Source organism: Epinephelus lanceolatus, chromosome 1 (genome assembly GCF_041903045.1).
Source record: "Epinephelus lanceolatus isolate andai-2023 chromosome 1, ASM4190304v1, whole genome shotgun sequence".
Classification (NCBI taxonomy): Eukaryota; Metazoa; Chordata; class Actinopteri; order Perciformes; family Serranidae; genus Epinephelus; species Epinephelus lanceolatus.
This window is the reverse complement of record NC_135734.1, coordinates 73,674-95,376: the sequence shown is the minus strand read 5'-3', so window position 1 is coordinate 95,376 and position 21,703 is coordinate 73,674. Positions and strand designations below refer to the sequence as shown.

Genomic DNA, 21,703 nt, shown 5'->3' with positions numbered 1-21,703 from the left:
TAGACATGTGCACTAAAACAAAAGACATTCACTGGGTTTGCCCAGGCAACCCTTTTGTCAGAGATGTCACTAACTACCTCTGTGGCTTAAGAGCCGCATCCCCCGAACAAAAGTGCCAAGCTAAAATGTCGGTCAAAGACAAACAGACAGGGACAAAAGTAGAACGAGCTGGTAATCGATGGCTTGTGAGCACACCCGCCACCGAAGCCTTAATGTCCTACGACCGCCATGACACAGCCACTCAACTAACCCTACCCAATCAGACAGTGTTCTTGACGGTTCCTCAGGGAGCCACCGTGCACATCAAGGAAGTTGTCCTCCATCACCTCAACCCCGACAGACACAAAGTGGAGATTGAGGTTATGGACGCCTTCCAAGGGCACAACCTCACTATAGATGACACCCTTCAACAGCAGCTTCTGGCTGAAGGGACTAAATTGGTACAGCTTAGTCTAAAACCGACTGGACTGGCCACCACATTTAATAGTCGCCTAAGCAGGCCGTCATCTTACCAAGAACACCACGTCAGCCTGGTTGCCCTCGGGCTCCTCCTTAGTGGCTGGGTCATCACCGCAATTATTGCACACATCATGTACAGACACATACAAACACTACAGACCAGACTGGACACCCTCCGAGTTGTTCACCGCGATTTGCACACCAGTCTGTACCCACATCACGGGTTAGCTCCAGCCCTCTCCAAGAGTAGGTCATTAACCCCTGACCACTTCCTGCTTCCTTTCCTTCTCCTTCCTTTTCCAACTATTCTGATGTTGTGAAGATAAGCCGAAAAGCAGCAAAGAATGTGGTTCATTATGAAGTTTTGAAGTGATGTTTTTTTTCTCTCCTTTCTTTCTTTTCTTTTGGTTGTAAGAAATGTTTAGAGTTAGTAAGAAGTCTGCCCAGAGATAGCCTCAAGTAATTGCCCAGATGCTAAAGTCCTCAATGCTCTATGAACTGTACGGACTAATCATCTTTTGGTTCCCAGGAACACATGGACTGTGAACTCAATTAACATCCAATTTAGGAACCGTCCGGCCCTACGTTGATCCAAAGACTGTGACCGTCACCCCCACTCTTCAGATCAAAGGGGGGGATGTTGTGCCGTACAAGGATTTCTAACAAAGGCCTACACTTTATCCATAAACTTTTGGGCCTACATGTAACAATCAAAGCCTGAGACCACATGTTGGCGCCCAAAAGAACAAAGGAATCAGTCAACCCCCTTTCTCTGTGTGAATCAGCTGATTCAACCCCCAACACAGCACCCCAGCTGACCAGCAGAGATCCCTTGAAATACACAGCTCCCATTGGGTGAAATCCGCCATGGCCAACCCCGCACCGATGACGTCACGCCGGGGTATATCATCACAAAGCGTGCCTGAGGGAAACGCTTCTGGCTGCGATCCTCATAGCCAATAGAAGTACCCACAACTGTTCCTAAAGCTTAGCAACTCGTCCCACACAGCGAACACTTTAGAAAGAGTTATTACTGTGCACAGTTAGACGCGTTTTAGGCCTATGGATTTCCCTCGCTGGTCGAGCTGATCTCCTCTCCTCTCCCTCACTCTGTGCACTGAGGAACACAGAGTAGCCCGGTACGAGACCACGGATTGACCCTCTCACCCGGATGCCCGCGGATGCGAAGTTTAGTAGATAACAAGGACTGCCTGCTTCAAGAAGAAGGACAAGGACCCCCTTCTTTCCCCGAGTGATTCCCCGCTACGAGCCGGAATTAACTCGCCTCGCCAGAGACTCGCCCCCTCGCCAAGGACCCGTTAGCCGCTGTGAGCCGCTAACCACTTCACCTCTGCCGCAACAAAGGACGCACGAGGAACGACTGACACATCACTCCACCTTCTGCAACAGTAAGAGGCTTTAGCTCTGGGCAGGTATTAGTTAGTGTGTGTTTTCTTTTTAAGTTTTGTAAGGGCTTGTTGATACGGACCGCCGTGTCCGATTTTGGCTGCATTGATATTGTAAAAATATTGCCTGTGTTGCTGCTGTCTGTTGTTCTTCTGCCCGTTTGCGTCTGCTTGTAATACGTAGTGATCCGACCTCGTCGGACCGCTATTGTGTCGCCCCGCACGCGGGATTGATCAGTACTTCAGCTGTGTTGGTTTGATGTCCAGATTCACGCCGCTCACCAGCTGAGCCAAGCGCGTCTCTGCGTAACACAGACGGGTTACTGCATCTCAATACCGCCTGCGTGACCACACTTCTGAGTGCTCCCCTTTCTCTCTTCCTCTCTTCCACTAACCTACACTTGGAGCCGAGCAATTTGAACTTCCCTCTCTACCGGCTCCCCTCCTTTTTTCTTGAGTCACGTGCTTTCTTGGCGAGCCGCCATTGCGTGACGTAGCTTGCAGCGTCACAGCCGCCATCTTGCTACGCTCACACACCTCCCTCTCTCTCACACACCCACTCGCTCAGACACACACACACACACACACTCACACATTCTCGCTCACTCGCCCACTTTCTTCCACGCCCTCTCTCACACACACACATACATACACATACACACACACACACATTCTTGCTCACTCACCCACTTTCTCCCACACCCTCATACACACCCACACACACACACACCCTTCTCGATGCTTGCTGGTTGATTGGGTAATGTTTTATAGTTGATAGGGTTTATAGAGCAATGTTGATGTTGGTTGTAAATTAATGTCATCAGTGTGAATAAACCCTGTTATACTGCAAAGAGAGGTTGCTCTGGTCTTTCATTGTATACTGTGATGAAGCTGGTTGACAAAGTCAGTGCCTGAGCTCCACTCCTTCCTGTTCATCTTATAGTTGCTGATATCTCCCTAGAATTAGCTTCCTAAGTGAACACTCTTGAGACTGAATTTACGTCTGATCATTGGTCCGGGTTTTCTCGGTGGTGCCCCGCTGTAAGCTAATATGATTATTATGCTTATGTAATAATTAATTAGTTATTAATTAATCAAATATTTTAATAATCCATAATTAATATTAATAATTATGAATTATTGCCAATGATCATATTTAGCTCCTCCTCTTCCCAACAGTTCTAAGAAAGTTCTACACATATTTGGTTTTTGATGTAACATTCATAAAACATTCTAATAACCAGATGCTTGTAACGTCTTTTGAGAGTAATTTTATAATGTTCCCCTGAGGTTCCCATTTGGTTGAATTCTGGATAGTTCTAAAAACGTTGCACAAATGATTTGTGTGTGTGAATTTTATAATGTTCTCCTGAGATCCCCATTGATTGATTGATTAATTTGTATTTATTGACTCTGTCAGGAGAAATTCATCATGGGCATCCAAGAGAGGTCAGGCATACACAGAATAACTCCAAATGACATAAACTGCAGGGTCACCCAAAAACTAATCATATTTACAATTGCCTCCAACTGAACACCACAAAGATAAAGGAAATGATAGTGGATTTCCAAAAGTCCAAGCTCCTGGACCAGCCAGTGAACATCCGTGGGGTGGACATTGAGGTAATGCTAACCTACAAATATCTGGGAGTTCACCTGGACAACAAGTTGTACTTGTCCCCTAACATAGATACACTCTACAGAAAGGGACAGAGCAGCTCTTTTTCTTATGGAGGCTCAGATCCAGACATCTGCAAAAATATGCTGCAGATGTTTTTACCAATCTGTAGTGGCAAGTGTACTGTTCTATGCTGCCGTCTGCTAGGAAGGCAACATAAAACAGAAAGATGAACGACAGCTTGACCGACTGGTGAAAAGAGCTGGCTTTGTGATAGGAATCAGATTAGACACATTGGAGGCTGTGGTGAAGCAATGCACACACAATGGAAGTTAGAAACCATCTTCATAGCACCGGTGGAATGGAAGGGATGAGGCAGAGATCGACTGATCCAGCTACGTTGCAGAACTGAGATTCTGGAAATGTTTCATATAAACTGCCATCAGAATACATAGTTTGTTGTGTTGAGCTACAAAGCAATTTAATCTCCCTTCGAGGATCAATAAATTCTATTCTATTCTATTAATTCCTCTGCCCCTCCTCCTCACACACACATCATCATTGCTGGCTATGTAGCAGTTTGATTGAAAAAGGAATAAAAGAGAATTGTTACCTATTCAGTATACAGTTACAGGCAACATGTAACTTCTACTCAATGCATCAGCTGTAATGAACGAGGGAGGGTGGGGGCAGCACGACAATATTTTTGCCAGCCCTCTAGTCATGTTTTGTGTTTTAGCTTCAATGGACAGGTTGCCATGTAATGGATAATGCACAGCGAGGTGGTCATTCTTGAGGATAAAAATCCTGACAGGATGATCAGTATCCTGATACAAATCCCCCTTGAAGAGGTTTTCTGCAATAATAATCAACTCACTGTATTATCCTGCTTATTACATTTTTCATATGATTTTATTGAGTTAAAAAGTTTTTTACTGCTCTGAATGAAAATAATTGCATTTGTTCGTATGGACACAGAACTGTTTGCAATGATCTGTTACATGGCAACAGTCTGCTATCAAGACTTTTTAAAAATTATTTTCTTCATCATAACATTCCCAAAATGTTGACATAATGATTATTGGGGGTCATGTGGACAATACCAACTGCTTGTTCGCCACTGAATTCCTTTCACTAGCATACTGGACTGCTTCAATATCACACAGCATGTTAAAGGGTGCACCCACACCAAAGACCACACACTGGACCTTGTGAACTCCATTGGCACAATCCCATCCCATCTTCAGTGCTTGAACCTTGCTCTGTCTGACCACCATGCAATCCTCTTCACTGTTCTTGCTCTGTCTGACCACCATGCAATCCTCTTCACTGTTCTTGTCTTGTTCTGGCAGCTCACAAAATGGACCATCACATACAGGAACATCAAGACAGTGAGTACACCAGCCCTAACCAATTTCATAACAACCCACCTGGCCTCTGCTCATTCCAACACCCTTTTTGATGGGCTGGCTGCTCACTGCCACTCCGCCTTATCCTGCTGGCTTGACTCTCTTGGCCCCCTCAAAATCAGGACTGTCTTCTATACCCATCTTGGCCCCTGGTTCACCACTGAACTCCACCCCTTGAAGGCCACTGGCGCTAACTGGAGAGGTTCTTTAAAAAATCTGGCCTCACTGTCAACCTTGAGGCCTATGGATGTGAGGTCCTATAAAGAAGCTCTCTCCCAGGCCAAAACACACCACTACTCCACTCTCATTTGCAACCAGCAAAACCAACCCAGAATGCTGTTTTCCACTATCAACCGGCTACTTCGCCCCATTATAATAATAATTGTTGTTGTTATTATTATATTATTAATTTCTATACTGTTCCTCTTGATGTTCCTGTTTGGTTGAAATTTGGGTAACTAGTATTGTTCATGTGTAAGCTAGCTAAGCTGTGTAAGCTAGCCTAAGCCACAGGGAATTACTTCACTGTCTCCTTGTGTCGGCTTCTGTCAGGACATGTGAAGCTAAAGCTAGTGTAACAGACTGTTTTGTATTTGCGACTTATGTTTGAGAATGAGGAGCGGTGTCCAGGGGCGGACTGGCCACCGGGAGTACCAGGAGTTTTCCCGGTGGGCCGGTGGGTCAGCGGGCCAGCCCGGTACGGCGTGGTTACATTCACATTTTTCTACCGTCTATGAGCGAGAGGAGTGACTAATTAATGCAAGTGACAAGCATTAATTCTCGGTCCGAACCCGGCCAAAAAAAATAAAAAAGAAGAGGCCCGAGGCCCAGCCCGGCCTGTCCGTCGGGTTGGGCCGTCCATGCTCACTTATTAGGAGCCCAAAAGAACAGCCAGGCAGCCCACCCTGCTGAAAAAAGTCAGAGAAACCATTAGGCATATTCTATTGGTTTCTAATGGTTCCTACTGGTTTTGTAATGGTTTCTAATGGCTACTTATGTTTTCCTAATGGTTCGGTTTGTTTTTCTAATGGGATTCTATTATCTCCTACACAAATACACAGGACACAGGAACGGTGTTTCCGTTTCCGCTAGGAGGCTCGCATGTTGGCTAACGTCATGACGATTCATAATGCATTTTATGGCACAGTGAGTATGATTTCTTATGCTATATGTACACAGACATAGAACAACACATACTATAACACAGTGCCATGCATGCGTTAGCAACGTAGATATGCCGTCATAACGCCAAACGTTAACTTCGTGACAGTTAGTGAGCAACTCTGTATGTTTAATCCGTGTATGGTTCGATCTTTCATTATTCCGTTTCAAAACAAAATCAGAAAAATAAGCAAATGGGTCTGTTTTTCCGTCTTGAAACCAAAACGGAAAACCGAAAATGAAAAAACGGCGTTTTTCTGTAGGAGAACAGAGTGGAGACTAGCAGACTCACAAGCAGCTGCAATTTTCACAGTGGGACTGTTGAGTCACATTATTAAGATTTAACATTTTTTCAGGCGAGAAAGCAACCATGTAGATTCCCCATATGCGGTTAGCTTGTCCAAATAACGCCTGTTTGTAAATCTGCTGCGACGTTTTCGGACATGTGAAAAGCCGTGACCGGCCGGTGTTTTGGGTTAACAGGTGACTGGTTCATGGATGCGCGTTGTCATGGCAACAGCAGAAACAACTGCGCTGGCTGTCCAACATGGCGGAGTCTGAAGCGTAAATAACATCATAAACTTACCCATCTCCAAATAAACATTCCATAAACATCATCATTTCATTTCCTATATTGTTTCCCCCGTCTTCTGTCTATATCTAAAAATCCAAGTTAATAACGAACTGACACCATTGTGGCTTAGATCATTTAATTAATTACTCAGAAGTGAATATGTGCACGGAACATTTCTAATGCTATTTATTTATTCTCAACACAACATCAGTGTTGTTTTGAGCACACTGTTCATTGATCATCAGTGTCATAAAGCAACTGCATTGGGAACACTTAACACTCCTATATATAATCTTGTGCCGCTATGACTTTTAATGATAAAATAGCAAAGACCGCTTTGAGTAGCTTGATCTTCATTTCTGATCCATCACCTGATAAGTTCACCTTGACAAAGTGCCTCGAATTAGACAATAACGAGCCTCACTCTCATGCTCTTTCTGGATGTCACTTACAGAGAGTTTGAAAAAAAATTTACCTCACCAAAGACATAACAAGGAAAGATGCGGAAAAAGCAGTGCCAAAATGGCTGATTGGTGCCAGGGACAGGGGATGCAACCGTGCCATTAGAGCACATGGAGGAGAGCAAAACCGGTAAGTCACAAAATATGCAAGATATAAATGACAGACACAGTGCTCAGTGCTTTTTCTACACTCTTTAATTTTAATTTTTTTATAGTGTTTGCTGTGTTCATGATCACGATGTGAATTTTGGCATCAAAACAAATACAGCATTAAAGGTTTAAAAATATAAAAATTAAGGAATATTTTTTATTTATAGTTAGGAATCATGTTTGCTATAAGAATGATCACCCAGTGTTTCCCACAGGATCTTTGGAGACTATGGCGGGGGGTCCGAACCTTCTAGGGGGGTCCGGGGGCATGCTTTGTTTTTGTATTTTGTATTTGATTTAAAGGCATCAATCTGGTGAATTCTGAGAGCCAAGTTATGATGGCAGAATATGCCAACCGTGTTTACAAAGTTTGAATGAACGAGACAGACGCAAAGTAAACGGAGGCTGCGTATTGACCCTTTTGCCCATGTCTGCAGGGACGCATGATAGAGTCAAACGGATCATGTGCATAATTAACCACAAAACAAGCAAATACTTAATCTTAATGACATATAATACTCATTATGCTTCAGCTGAATCCTCTAAGCAAATGACCATGTTGAATTGAAATTAGTTTATCACGTTAAATGTCCGAAATTGTATGAAATTGCTCCAATGCCTTAAACCAATCTTTGTGCATAATCACACAGCCTGGTATGCCCTGGCAAACACAGTGGGGCTGCTGTACAGACCGTTGGTCTTTCTTCCTCTAACCCTGGTTATTTTCTGAAAGCACAGAGCAAAGAAATGTCTTTTTTTTTCTCCCCCGGTCTGCTGTCAGCAGGAGCGGCGGCTGCAGCGGGGATTTCAGCACCAGACAGCGCACGTATAAAAGACTTGACAAGCGTCTCCTTTAAATGTGTTTGCTGCTAGAGAAATTATACATAATAAATGAAGTCAGTGACATATTTTCAATAAAAAAACAATGAGTTTAACGTTCATTTCAAGCTTTTGTAGTAGCCTACAGCAAATTTCAGAATTGTGCAAGTGCAGCCGGAGAGCGGGCGGCAGTGTTTGATGCAGGCATGTAGGGTACAACTGAGATTTATTTTAATTTTGGTAACAGCGTAGTGTGTATGTATGGCATATCACCAATCATAGTGGGCCGCCATGGCCAAAAATGCCAGTCCAGCCCTGATTTTTACTGATAAAAACAGTAGTGGTATGTTATGGTGAAGGGTTACACTTAAAATATGGCTAAGGATTAGTGGTTTAACATTTCAGTAATCAAAAGGAAAATGACTAACGTACTGATATGCCTCTGCAGGGCTATTTTATGATTTTAAATCATGTGCAGACAAAATATTCTTTTAAAACTCTCTCTCACTCACAAACACAGTTACAGATACGCAAAACAATACAAAATACGCAATACGAAAAGAAAACAAAAGGTAAGACTCAAATTAATTACACACAAACAGACACAAATTACTGCTTCCCTCCCTCATGATTTGCAAGTACGGCACCCTGAATCAGAGCATTTTACACAGCTTCAAAAAGAAGAATTCAAAAGCCCTCTGGTAGTTGAATGCCTCTGGGACAGACCCATTTATGGCAACCCACTGGATCCATCGCGTGCGCAAGCTGGCCGAGGCGCGGGTGCTGGAGCTAATCGCGGCCATTTAAGTCAATATAAGCTGCTCCACCAGAAGCGCCGCAGCCCTCCTAGCCGCAGCCTAGAAGCGGCTTGGCGCTCCACTCCGCTAAAAATATGGGCCGGGTCTATTTTTGACGGCGCTCCAGCCGGTGCACTACAGAGTGTTGTTCATTTACCAGAGGCATTTTATATCTGGCCGATTTTTGGAGACTATGGCGGGGGAAATTAAACTATGGCGGGCCGCCATAGTCTCGTCAATGTATGGGAAACACTGGATCACCCCAACCCCTTCTTGTGCCACTTTGATTTTTAATGATAAAATAGCAAAGACCGCTTTGAGTAGCTTGATCTTCATTTCTGATCCATCACCTAGTAAGTTCACCTTGACAAAGTGCCTCGAATTAGACAATAACAAGCCTCACTCTTATGCTCTTTCTGGATGTCACTTACAGGGAGTTTGAAAAAAAACATTCCCTCACCAAAAACATAGGGATAAACATTGTTTTGTTGGATTAATTCGTCTGGAATTACACAAAAAAATATTGTTTTTTCTTCAAACTTGGTGGAGGCATGTAGCATGGGCCAACGCAGAACCCCTTAAAAGGGGAATTATGGTTTGGATTCTTCAACCAATTATTGGTGTGGATCCGAATCACATCAAGGGGTGTGCTCTCTGTGCACCATTTTTAGTTGGCCATGAAGGGGTTAATTTCTGAACAGTGGTTAATACCTGAAAATGCTCAAGGGGTAATCACTGAATACCCTCCTGTATTTTGCAGAGGTACCCCCAGGCTATAACAGCAGAGAAAAAACTTAATCCGACAAAACAAGATTCATGAAAAAATCTGGCTTTGTCTCACGTACTCATAGAGCGGGTCATTTATCAACCAAGGGGTTAGTGGTTCGAATCCCGGCTCTGTTGTCCACATGTCAGTGTCCTTGAGCATGACACTTAACCCCCATGTTACTCCTATGGGCCAAATAGTAAATGGACTGCACTTACATAGTGCTTTTTCCACCAGCTGAGGCATTCAAGCACTTTACAATGGCCTCTCATTCACCAATTCACACACACACACTCACACACCAATGGTGGGAGCTGCCATGCAAGGTGCTAACCTACGTTACCATCTGGGTCACAGTCACCCCAAACTGATGTGTTGTGGGCTGCAGTGCACACTAGCTACCTTTGCTTTGGTTCGTAATGAGATGACCATTGCAAAGTGCTTAAGGTGTCTTGAAAAAGAGAGCCTACCTTTTTCAAGGGTGTCAGTTGTCAGATAATTCAATATGATTGTTGCAAAGAGAGGCTCATTCCTTAAAGGGGAAGTATGGTTTTTAGCACCCTGGACCCTATTTTCCCATCTACTTTTATCTAAATGAGTGGTGGGATTTTCAATATTTGCAATTGCTCCAGGACAAAGCGAGGGACTGCAAGTCCAAAGCTTGTTTCAATGTATTCCAGTGGGGCAATTGAAAATGTCAATATGTTACATTTTCAATACAGTACACGAACTTTAACACTGTAAAACTCGTTGTTACATGAAGTAATAATACAGGAGTGGTCTCCCCCGTGTCTTCTCTAATCCTGTACCTCCACAGTTTCATGTTTTACCATCTCTGTCTGTAGCTGTCCTTCACTTTCAATGTCTGTTGCTGTCTGCCAGCACAACCAGTGACGTCATAGACTGTCGACCGACAAGATGGCCGCACCCTAGCTAAAAAACTAATGAAAAATGTGAAACTAGACTTCAATTTTCTCCTTAATGTTTACGTTTAATGTGTTAGTTTAACTGGCTGTTGCATGTCCTCTTTAATAAAATGTAGTGTCTGTATTCAAAGATCTGTAAGTCCTTTTATATTTAATATTTAATATTATCTTTCTCAATATTTGCTATTTAATCATGCTCATTATGTGTCAGTGATTTAAAAAACAAACAAAAAGAATATGACATGAGTTTTTTTCTTTTTTCAGTTGCTTTCAGGCTATTGGAGAGTTGGAGAGAAAGGTCACTGTGGTGAATATATTTTCTATTTCGACAGAAAAAAGTGTCACTCAATACTCTCTTTTATGGCACACCCTTGCAGAATTTTCTAATGTTGCAGACACCATCCTATTTGCGGACACCATCCTATTGACTTCTTAGGGCTCTACAGTGCAAGTATTTTATGTGTATTTGCGCCCAAAAGTAGATATGTTTTTAATTGCTGGCTGTCCCCCTCGCTGACCGATGTGTCAGACTGATGAAAAAATATGATTCTGAAATATATCTTTTGTTACTGCACAAAAAGCAATAAAATAGCAGTGATGTTGACTAGGTCCCTGAGAAATTCAATGGGTCCCCAATTAAAAAATGTATTTCTTTCTATTTCTTATATTCTTCTATTTCTTAAATTGTAGTGTTAAACTCCTTTGAGGGTGGTATGGTATGATATGGTTATAATTAACGGATATATTCATGTATGTTCAAAATGTAGCCTATCTGAAATTAAACAAATAAAATTCCAAATCTGAAAAGGTTATTGCAAAACAACTGTCACAGTGGCATGACATACAAAATTCAAATAAAATAACATTTTTGTAGCAACATAAATAGCACCAAAATAAATTACTAAAATTCAAATGAAAACAAAATGGTGTCTGTAGTACCAAAATAAATTATAGCTGCTGCGCAGCAATGTCGGGGCCGGGCAATTTTAGGCAAAATTAGGCAATTTGAAAGTGAAAGTTCCAAAGCTGTGACACATATGGTTGATTTGTTATGAATATGAAATTTAGAGGCTTGCTGTAGTGCCGCCATCAGGACTATTGTCTTGTGTTCAGGGTTTCCGCGGGTCATTAAAAAGCATTAAAAGTCATTAAATAGATTTTGTGAAAATTAAGGCCTTAGATGGCATTAAAAAGCACTAAATTCGATGTCCAGAGGCATTAAAAAATTAAATACACTTGATGGAAAAAAAGAACATTGTTATTCACGATTTATTTTGATTATATAAACATGTAATAATTTTGATCGGAAGTATAATGTGATGATTGACAGGCGGAACCCTTTAATTGGCTATTGTTTACGGTCGGTGCACGAAGTCACAACACCTGATGCTTGGAATGCAACGTGCTGTGAGCGTGCTCATGCTGTGGCGAAAGAGCGGAGGGAATATTAGCGAAATGTCGGAAAAATGCAATAGTGGAAAGCTGACATAACCCATGGCCCGATGGCCCGGGCCAATAAAATTGTATGTCGGGCAAGTTGATTGACAGGTCACAGGCCCGCTCGGGCCAGTGACGCTGTAAGGCTTTTTTTGTCAGGGGAACAACTCCAGCGGATTTTTATCCCACTTTTCTGGAGCCTTCAGTGGATTTATTGGGCTTTTTGGCCAAAGGTGCCCTCACCTTTGCTCGTGCAGTGAAACGCCGGAGGAGGGGGAAACGTGCCGGTGCGCTTGTGCGTCTTCGCCAACGCGGACACTGCTGCCATGCAGGTATATTTCTTTCCAACATGCGTTCGCTGACCAGTAAACTGGATGAACTTCAGCTACTGATGGTGAAAAACTGAGACTTTCTACATCTGCAGTTTTGTGCTTCACGGAGACGTGGCTGTGTGGATCGATACCGGACTCTGCGCTGCAGCTGGCAGGCTTCCAACTCTTTAGAGCAGATCGTAACACGGAACTCTCCGGCAAAACTAAAGGTGGAGGTATCGGTTTTTACACTAACAGCGGCTGGTGTAATGACGTGACAGTGATCCAGCAGCACTGTTCTCCTGATCTGGAATCTTTTTCATCAACTGCAAACCTTTTTACTCCCCCCGTGAGTTTGCTTCATTCATTCTGGTCGGTGTTTACATCCCACTGCAGGCCAACGTGCAGGAGGCACAGCGCACGCTCGCCGACCAGATAGCTACTGTGTGTGGAGCGGACTTTACCCAGACTCCTTAGTTATTGTCATTGGCGACTTTAACAAAGGTAACCTCACACATGAACTCCCCAAATAAAAACAGTTTATAAAATGTCCGACCTGAGAGAAGAATATTCTAGATCACTGTTAGACAACTGTTAACAAAGCCTATCACCCCATCCCCTGCGCTGCACTGGGCCACTCTGACCACAACACTGTCCACCTGATTCCCTCATACAGGCAGAAGTTAAAGCTCTGTAAACCTGTTGTGAGGTCATCTAAGAAGTGGACAGAGGCTGTGCTGTATATAGACCATCACGCGCTATGGTGAGGTATAATGGAGTTAAATGAAATGAAGTTAAATGAAATGAAGTTTTATAGACATTTTTTCTCTCTCTCTATTTTTTTTACTTGGGCCAGTAAGAATATACAAGGGGCCAGTAAAACTCTTAACTACTGGCCCAGGGGGCCAGTGGGGAAAAAATGTTATGTTGAACACTGTGCAAGTTTCAGCAGAAGTGGTTGGATGAGGAACTATTCAGAACCTGGTTAAAGCCTGTCGACGATAAACCACGAGATCTTCAAACACAATGCCCGTCAATGCGGTGAAATCACACATGCTGTCAGATAGTCACAAGTCGGTGATTAAAGGCAGGCAGCAGTTAACTGTGCTGAATTTCTTTGCCGTGACCAGCAACGCAACTTTTGCTTTCGCCACAACTGCAGCTGCTGCTGCTACCACCACCACACCTGCCACTACAGTGACCGCCTCTGGCCTTTTCAGGTTAGAGTTAGTTTTTCACATCATTCTTCAGGCTGGTTTTGTTCTTTTTGAAATGTGCAAATAAACCGTCTTGTGGGCCATCTGCAGTTTGACATGGGCATTCAATTTGTTTAAAGTGGCATTAAAAAGGGCATTAAAAAGCATTAAATTAGATTTGCTGATACCTGCAGAAATCCTGTGTGTTTCCATTTGAGGACATCTGGCATGGGACTGGACCTTTGTGAAAAGTTTGGGTAGATTTCTCACATGGAAATGTTGAACGAGCAGAGGCTTGAACTCACAATCCTCAACACCAAGAAGCAGCCCCTATCTCACTGAGCTAATTGGTAAGTGGAAATGTCACATGTAGCTTCACAAATTGACTAAGCCAGTCACCTGTGTGCAAGACAGCAGCTGTTAGTGTGTAAAGGCAGATTTCAAACGGCTGTCAAAAATTCAGTTATTAAAACAAAATACACAATTGCATCTAGACAGCATGGAGATGTTGGTAATTTGTTTTTAACAATGATTTATTGGCCCCATAAGTGAAAAACTGATGTTTAAAAATACCATTTTTGAATTGACTACCATAGCTGGGGCTTGAACTCACAACCTCTAACACCAAGAATCAGCTCGTAACCCATTGAACTAATTGGCTGGAAGTGGCTCCTAGTGTGTGGTCTGAAAAATGGACTCAGGTAGTCACCAACCCGGCAGCAGTTGTCAAGGCAGATTTCAAAAATTGTCAAAATGTCATAAATTCTGTTATCAAAACAAAAATCTGATAATACATAAATTGCATCTTGACAGCATGGAAATGTTGGTGATTTGTTTTTAACGATAAGTGTTTTGCTTCATAAGAGAAAATCTGATGTTTAAAAATGCCATTCTTACATTGACTCCAGTTGTTCACATGAGAGTGAAATTCAAAATGCTGTAAAAAATTCAGTTTTTGAGATAAAATTCTGATATTTTCCATACATCATCTACCATGACTCCAAAATTTTGTCATTTTTTTAAATGAACATTGAAAATGTTTTTAGCAAGAATTTGCAAGTATATGTTTACAATACTGTTTACAGTCAAACATTTTGATGCACTGTAGGCTCAATTTTGGATAAATCAAAAATCTGTGTGGATCGTTTGTGGAGGGCAGTCTGAAGATGCTCTGTAGCAAGTTTGGTGTCAATTGAGCAAATATTGTGGGAGGAGATAGGTTTAATACGTTTTACAGTTTCTGAAAAAAACAGAGTGATGAACTTCATAATTTGTACTGAGTTTGAGTGTACAAAAGTTTCTAAAATATTGTGGCTACATTTTGGTGAAAGTTGCAAAACTGTAGCACATATGGTTGGTTTGGTAGGAATTTTCAAAGTTTTTAAATGTAAACGCTTATTGTGACCCCCCCCCCCCCCCCCCCCCCCCCAAAGAGGAATATTGACATGTGCTCGGAGTTGAGTAAATCTGGCATGGGACTGGAGCTTTGTGCAAAGTTTTTTCATTTTTTCCCGCATGGGAAGTAGGATTTCCTCGGAAGAAGAAGAACTGCCCGGCCCCTAATTATCAATAAAAGTGCTGATTTTAACACATAAACAGAACATTCTCATCACCATGACAGAGTTAACAAATAAATTGTCACCAAAATAACACCAAAATCTTCTTGTCTGAACATCAACTAAATCAAATGAACTGAGTCAATCACTGCACGTCCCCTAAACGTTAAAACATCATCGACACGAATGAGCACAGCATCGAGCAGTGGAAACGTGGGTTTATTTACTACTTTACTAAGTCCGTATCTTTAATTGTTGGAATGAAATCCGCGGTGACTGGCTAGTTGTTTTGGTAGCGGCTAAACTAGCATGTCGCGATACTGTGTACAGGGGATCACGTCTGTGCTGAGTAGATCATGGCTGGTAGCGTTCCGGCGCCGTGCCAGATCTCCGGCGTCATGCTGGCGTATTGGCAAGCCGAAGATCCGGCACGGCACCAGAATGCTATCAGCCATGGCAGATGCGCAGAGGGTTGAAACAGCGCTTGTCTGGTTTGCTGACAACAAGGTTTTTTTTGTTAGTTACTGTGATTTTAAACACGAGTTGTTGTTCACAATGTACCGTTTTTTCATGGGAAAAATGAGGTGCGTCCCCGGGACGCATGGATAGTGAGTTTACTGCGTCCTTTCAGATTTTAATGCGTCAGGGACGCAGGACGCGTACCTAGCAACATCACTGAAATAGGCTAATTTTATAGTATCTCAAACAGTGTGTGCATTTAGAAGATTTATAGAGTTAAAAGGGGTTGAAATAATCTTCATGTCTGTGGTCTCTTGCATTTTTAATATCGGTTAAGATTTGAAAATCCTCTAGTGTAGCCCCAGCCTTAGTCGGCCCCTCCCCTCCCTGTTTCAGCGAGATACAGTGAATGAGCCAGCAGGTCAGTCGCTCTGACAAATGTCTCTTTATTTTTAGAATGGATTTAGGAAGGAAGAGATCCAAATATACAAATCTGTGGAAAAGAGCAAAGAGAAGATGCCAACATCAGGCTGAGAATGTTGTCAGTCCATTGTTTTTCTTTTGTCATGTTTATTAGTGTAACATGTAAAAACAACATGTAAGGGCTCTCCAAAGCCCTTCTGGCTGAAAAAATAAACAATATTCAGGTTTTGTTGGCACAAATTAAAGTCAAAGAAACAACAAAGAGAGATCTGTGTACAAACTCACAGCGCTAACTGACTGCGACAGTCTTGTGAGAGTTTTATTTGAGGGAGCGGGAGAGAGTCAACTGCGCTTAAAATTAACCGGATGTTTTATTTTGTTTCTGCGCACAACTTCCTGTCGATCTGCTCTGTGCTGAATTGCTGCATTGTGCTCCGGCGTAAAAATAGAAGCTCTGCATATCTGCTGTGGATGCTCCAGAGCGCCGCAGCTGTGACAGAGCCGGTGGAACCACAAACATTGATTAGAATTGAAACGTATCAGCTCCGCTGCACACGCATCTGGTGGAATTTAGGGGTTACGGGAGGAAGCAGGAGACGGTCAAAGAGGGAGATGCAGCTTTCAGCAGCTGTATCAGAAACATTAAACCGACTTATAACTTTTCAATTGGGCCATCGGCCGATTCAAGCTACATTGAGACCGATCTGTGTACCGATGCCCTCGCATCTTTTAAATCAAAACCGATTTTCCGATTCAAATCGGTTATTCGTTACAGCCCTAGTTGATATAATTTTTCATGTACTAGGTGTCAGGTCAATTTTCCTGTAATATCAATCTTTCACTATTATCAATCAATTCAATCAATTTTATTTATAAAGCCCAATATCACAAATCACAATTTACAGGGCTTTACAGCATACAACATCCCTCTGTCCTTTGGACCCTCACAGTGGATAAGGAAAAACTCCCCCCAAAAAAACCCTTTAATGGGGAAAAAAAAAACGGTAGAAATAACTGAGGAGGGATCCCTGAACAGATCAGCATAATAAATTAACAGTAATCCGTATGACACAATGAGACAGAAAGAGAGAGAGAGAGAGATGCAGGACAGACGGTAATGACAGTAGCTTACAGCAACATTAATGAAATTAATAATATTATAGTTATAGTTCTGGCTACTGTGGTACAATATGTTTTAAGTATATATTAATATCTGGCAGTATACATGTGTGACAATAATCATATGTGTATAATAACAGTAGAAGTATGACTAATGACTAATGATGGCAGCAGCAGCAGGAGGCATCTGGCAGGACCACGGCAGCAGCACAACCACACACGTCACGCTGTCCAGGCACCGCTGCAATACGAGTTAATCTGAGAGACAGTGGAGCACAAAGGCTCCGGAGAAGAAGCTGAGTCAGTGACATCCAGAATGGCCAAGTTAGCAAGATGCAGTAATAGGATACGAGAGAGAGAGAGAGAGAGAGAGAGAGAAGGAGAGAAAGTGCCCGGTGTATTATAGGGGGGTCCTCCTGTAGACTAGGCCTAAGTCAGCCTAACTAGGGGCTGGTACAGGGTAAGCCTGAGCCAGCCCTAACTATAAGCTTTATCAAAGAGGAAAGTCTTAAGTCTAGTCTTAAATGTGGAGACAGTGTCTGCCTCCCGGACCGTAACAGGAAGATGATTCCACAGGAGAGGAGCCTGATAGCTGAAGGCTCTGGCTCCTGATCTACTTTTGGAGACTTTAGGGACCACGAGTAACCCTGCGTTCTCAGAGCACAGTGTTCTGGTGGGATAATAGGGCACTATGAGCTCTCTAAGATATGACGGAGCTTGACCATGTAGAGCTTTATAAGTTAACAGTAGGATTTTAAATTCAATTCTGGATTTTACAGGGAGCCAGTGCAGAGAAGCTAAAACAGGAGAAATATGATCTTGTATCTTAGTTCCTGTTAGTACATGTGCTGCTGCATTCTGAGTTAGCTGGAGAGTTTTTAAGGACTTACTAGAGCTACCTGATAATAGAGAGTTACAGTAATCCAGCCTAGAGGTAACAAAAGTGTGGACCAATTTTTCTGCATCTTTTCGGGTCAGGATAGGCCTAATTTTCACTATATTACGCAGATGAAAAAATGCAGTCCGTGAGGTTTGTTTTGAATGAGAATTAAAAGACAAATCTTGATCAAATGTTACACCGTGGTTTCTTACGGTAGTGGTAGAGGCCAGAGCAATGCCATCTAGAGAAACTATGTCATCAGATAAAGAGTCTCTGAGTTGTTTGGGGCCAAGAACAATAACTTCAGTTTTGTCTGAATTTAACATCAGGAAATTGGTGCTCATCCAGGTTTTTATGTCTTTAAGGCAGTTATGGAGTTTAGTTAATTGATTACTTTCTTCTGGCTTCATCGATAAATACAACTGTGTATTATCCGCATAACAATGGAAATTTATAGAGTGATTTCTAATGATGTTGCCTAAAGGAAGCATATATAGAATAAATAGGATTGGTCCGAGCACAGAACCTTGCGGAACTCCAAAACAAACTTTGGTACGTACGGATGATTCATTATGAACGTCAACAAACTGAAAACGATGAGATAAATAAGATTTAAACCAGCTTAGTGCAGAATCTTTTAGGCCAATTAAGTGATCCAGTCTCTGCAATAGAATTTGATGGTCAATGGTGTCAAACGCTGCACTAAGATCTAATAAAACAAGTACAGAGACGAGTCCTTTGTCTGAAGCAATCAGAAGGTCATTTGTAATTTTAACTAGTGCTGTCTCAGTGCTATGATGCACTCTAAATCCTGACTGAAATTCCTCAAATAAATTATTATCATGGAGAAAATCACACAGCTGGTCTGCGACTACTTTCTCAAGGATCTTTGAAAGAAAGGGAAGATTAGATATTGGTCTATAGTTGGCTAACACCTCTGGATCCAGGGTGGGCTTTTTTAGTAGAGGTTTAATTACAGCTATCTAAAAAGACTGTGGTACATAGCCTGTTAATAAGGTTATATTGATCATATCTAATTTATGAGTGTTAACTAAAGGTAAGACCTCCTTAACTAGCCTAGTTGGGATGGGGTCTAAGAGACACATTGATGATTTAGATGAAGAAATCACTGCGGTCAATTCTTTTAGAGAAATTGGGGAGAAGCAATCTAAATATATATTAGGTCTTACAGCTGTGTTTAAGGGCAGATAGGTACTATCTGAGGACAGGAGGTCATGAATTTTGCCTCTAATAGTTAAAATTTTGTCATTAAAAAAGCTCATAAAATCATTATTGCTAAGGGCTAAAGGAATACAAGGCTCAATAGAGCTGTGACTCTCAGTCAGCCTGGCTACAGTGCTGAAAAGAAACCTGGGGTTATTCTTTTTTTCTTCTATTAATGCTGAGTAATAGTTTGCTCTGGCATTGCGGAGGCCCCTCTTATAAGTTTTCAGACTGTCTGCCCAGATTAAACGAGATTCTTCCAGTTTGGTTAATCGCCAATTCCTTTCAAATTTTCACGATATTTGTTTTAACTTACGGGTTTGAGAGTTATACCAAGGAGCGAACTTTCTTTGCTTTGTTAACTTCATTTTAAGAGGAGCTACAGAGTCGAGTGTTGTTCGCAGCGAGCCTACGGCGCTATCGACAAGATGATCAATTCGGGAGAGTTTAAAGTCGGTATGGGAAACCTCTGTTACTGAAGGACTTGGTATTGAATGACAGCGCAGTTGGTGGTGTTGGTGCAGCGGACTCCTCCGTCGGTGCCTCTCCCTCCCGCTGCGTCCCTCTCTGGCCCGGCTCGTGCGCGAGCCATCTCCGCCCGAACAGGATTTGCCGTGATATACAACATTATTGATAGTATTAATTAATTATTAATGATATTCGAATGATCCAATGTAGGTTCAAACTTATAAAAAAATGAATATATTTGAATATAGTTTTAACTTCGATTTTTTTTTGACAGCCCTAACACACGTTTACTGCTGATCTATTCGCACGGGATAAGTATTACCTGAGGTAATTGTCCTGGACCCTTTTACAGAAGGTAAAAGTCGCGGTAATCTTTACTGACATCGTGCGGTAATGATTACTGACATGGCACATTCGGACGGGACTAAAATCTCTGGTAATTATTACTTTACCCCTCGTCCCTATGTAAAACTAATCCCGTCTGAACAGGGCTTTAGTCTATTCCTATTTCATATTGCATGCAGTTTGGGCCTTTTCTGTCTGTCTCCATGTCTTAAACCTTATCTGGCCCACAAGGTCAGCATATGTGAAGTAGTTTCTCTCTGTGCACGCAAAGGCGTTATCTGTTTCTCTGGCATAAGTACTTCCACTCTGTATGTCAATTTGTCTCTCATTCGCCCAGGAGCTGGGGTTCCAGGGTCTGAATGCTTGATAATTTATTTCAAAGAAAATAAACGCCCAAAGGACAGCTCTCTGTGTTTTTCATGATCACCACGAATTATTGCCATTACACAGGCATTTGACTGGTGAGCCAAAAATATAATTTTAGACCCTGCATTGGCTGTTTAAAGCCAAGCCTTAGAAACCTTTTTTTGTTTGTATGATAGTGCGACGTGTGTTGCAATAAAAGATTATCTAACATGACTTTTTTTCTATTTTACAGGGGGGTGAAGCAGCAGACCAAACTGCAGAAAGCCAGGACTAGGCCTGTGTTCCTCCATCTGTGTTACTTCCTGTATGTTTCTGTGTGTTCCTGTTGCAGTGTTCCTCCATCTATGTTACTTCCTGTATGTTTCTGTATGTTCCTGTTGCAGTGTTCCTCCATCTATGTTACTTCCTGTAAGTTTCTGTATGTGCCTGTATGTTCCTTAGCAGAAAGTGTTCCTGTTTGCTCTCCTTTTTTTTTCTCCGTTTTTTTTTCCTCATAGTTTCCAATAAATCGGACAAATGTCAATGTTGACAGAATTTTTTTCTCTCTGGTTTTTCAGTGAGTATGTGATGGTGACACTTTAAATGTATTGGTATTGATGTAAATGGTATTGTTAAAAAAATTCTAGGAACATTCACTGAGTGTTTAATTTCCTAGGAGTAGGAACAGAATCACATTTGTTTTATAATTTTCATGAAGGGAACATTAAACTGAAAACATTGTGGTAACCTTCCTATAATGTTCAATTAACCTTGGGAACGTCAGGAAAACTTGCTGTTTATAATTGTGTTTAAAACATTCAAACATTTTGGCAACCGTCCTATAATATTCAACTTACTTTCCCAGAACATTCTGGGAACATCAAAATAACCTTCTGGTTATGTTAGGAAAACTTGCAGTTTTTAACTTGGAAGGAACGTTTGAGGGAGAACATTCTGGTAACTTTCTTAAAACATTAAATTAACCTTACCAAAACATTCAGGCAACATCAAAATATCCTTCTGGTAACATCAGGAAAACTTGCCGTTTTAACTTAGAAGGAACGTTTGAGGGGAGACATTTTGGTAACCTTCCTATAACGTTCAATTAACCTTCCAAGAATGGTTAGGGAACATCAAAATAACCTTCTGGTTACGTCAGGAAAACTTGCTGTTTTAACTTGGAAGGAACGTTTGAGGTAAGACGTTTTGGTAACCTTCTTATAACACTCAATTAACCTTCCAAGAACATTCCGGGAACATCAATATAACCTTCTGGTTACGTCAGGAAAACTTGCCGTTTTAACATGCAGGGAACGTTTTACGGAGAACATTCTGGTAACCTTCTTATAACGCTCAATTAACCTTCCAGGAACATTCAGGGAACATCAATATAA

General features: G+C 41.9%; 1 long non-coding RNA gene across 1 annotated transcript; it reads left to right on the top strand.

Annotated features, from left to right (window-relative positions):
* The first annotated feature begins 7,107 nt into the window (after positions 1–7,107).
* On the top strand, positions 7,108–20,968 carry LOC144464645 (uncharacterized). The gene is made up of 3 exons (XR_013492312.1): positions 7,108–7,218; positions 10,811–10,853; positions 20,563–20,968. It is a non-coding gene; the product is annotated as an uncharacterized LOC144464645 (long non-coding RNA).
* Positions 20,969–21,703: the final 735 nt, after the last annotated feature.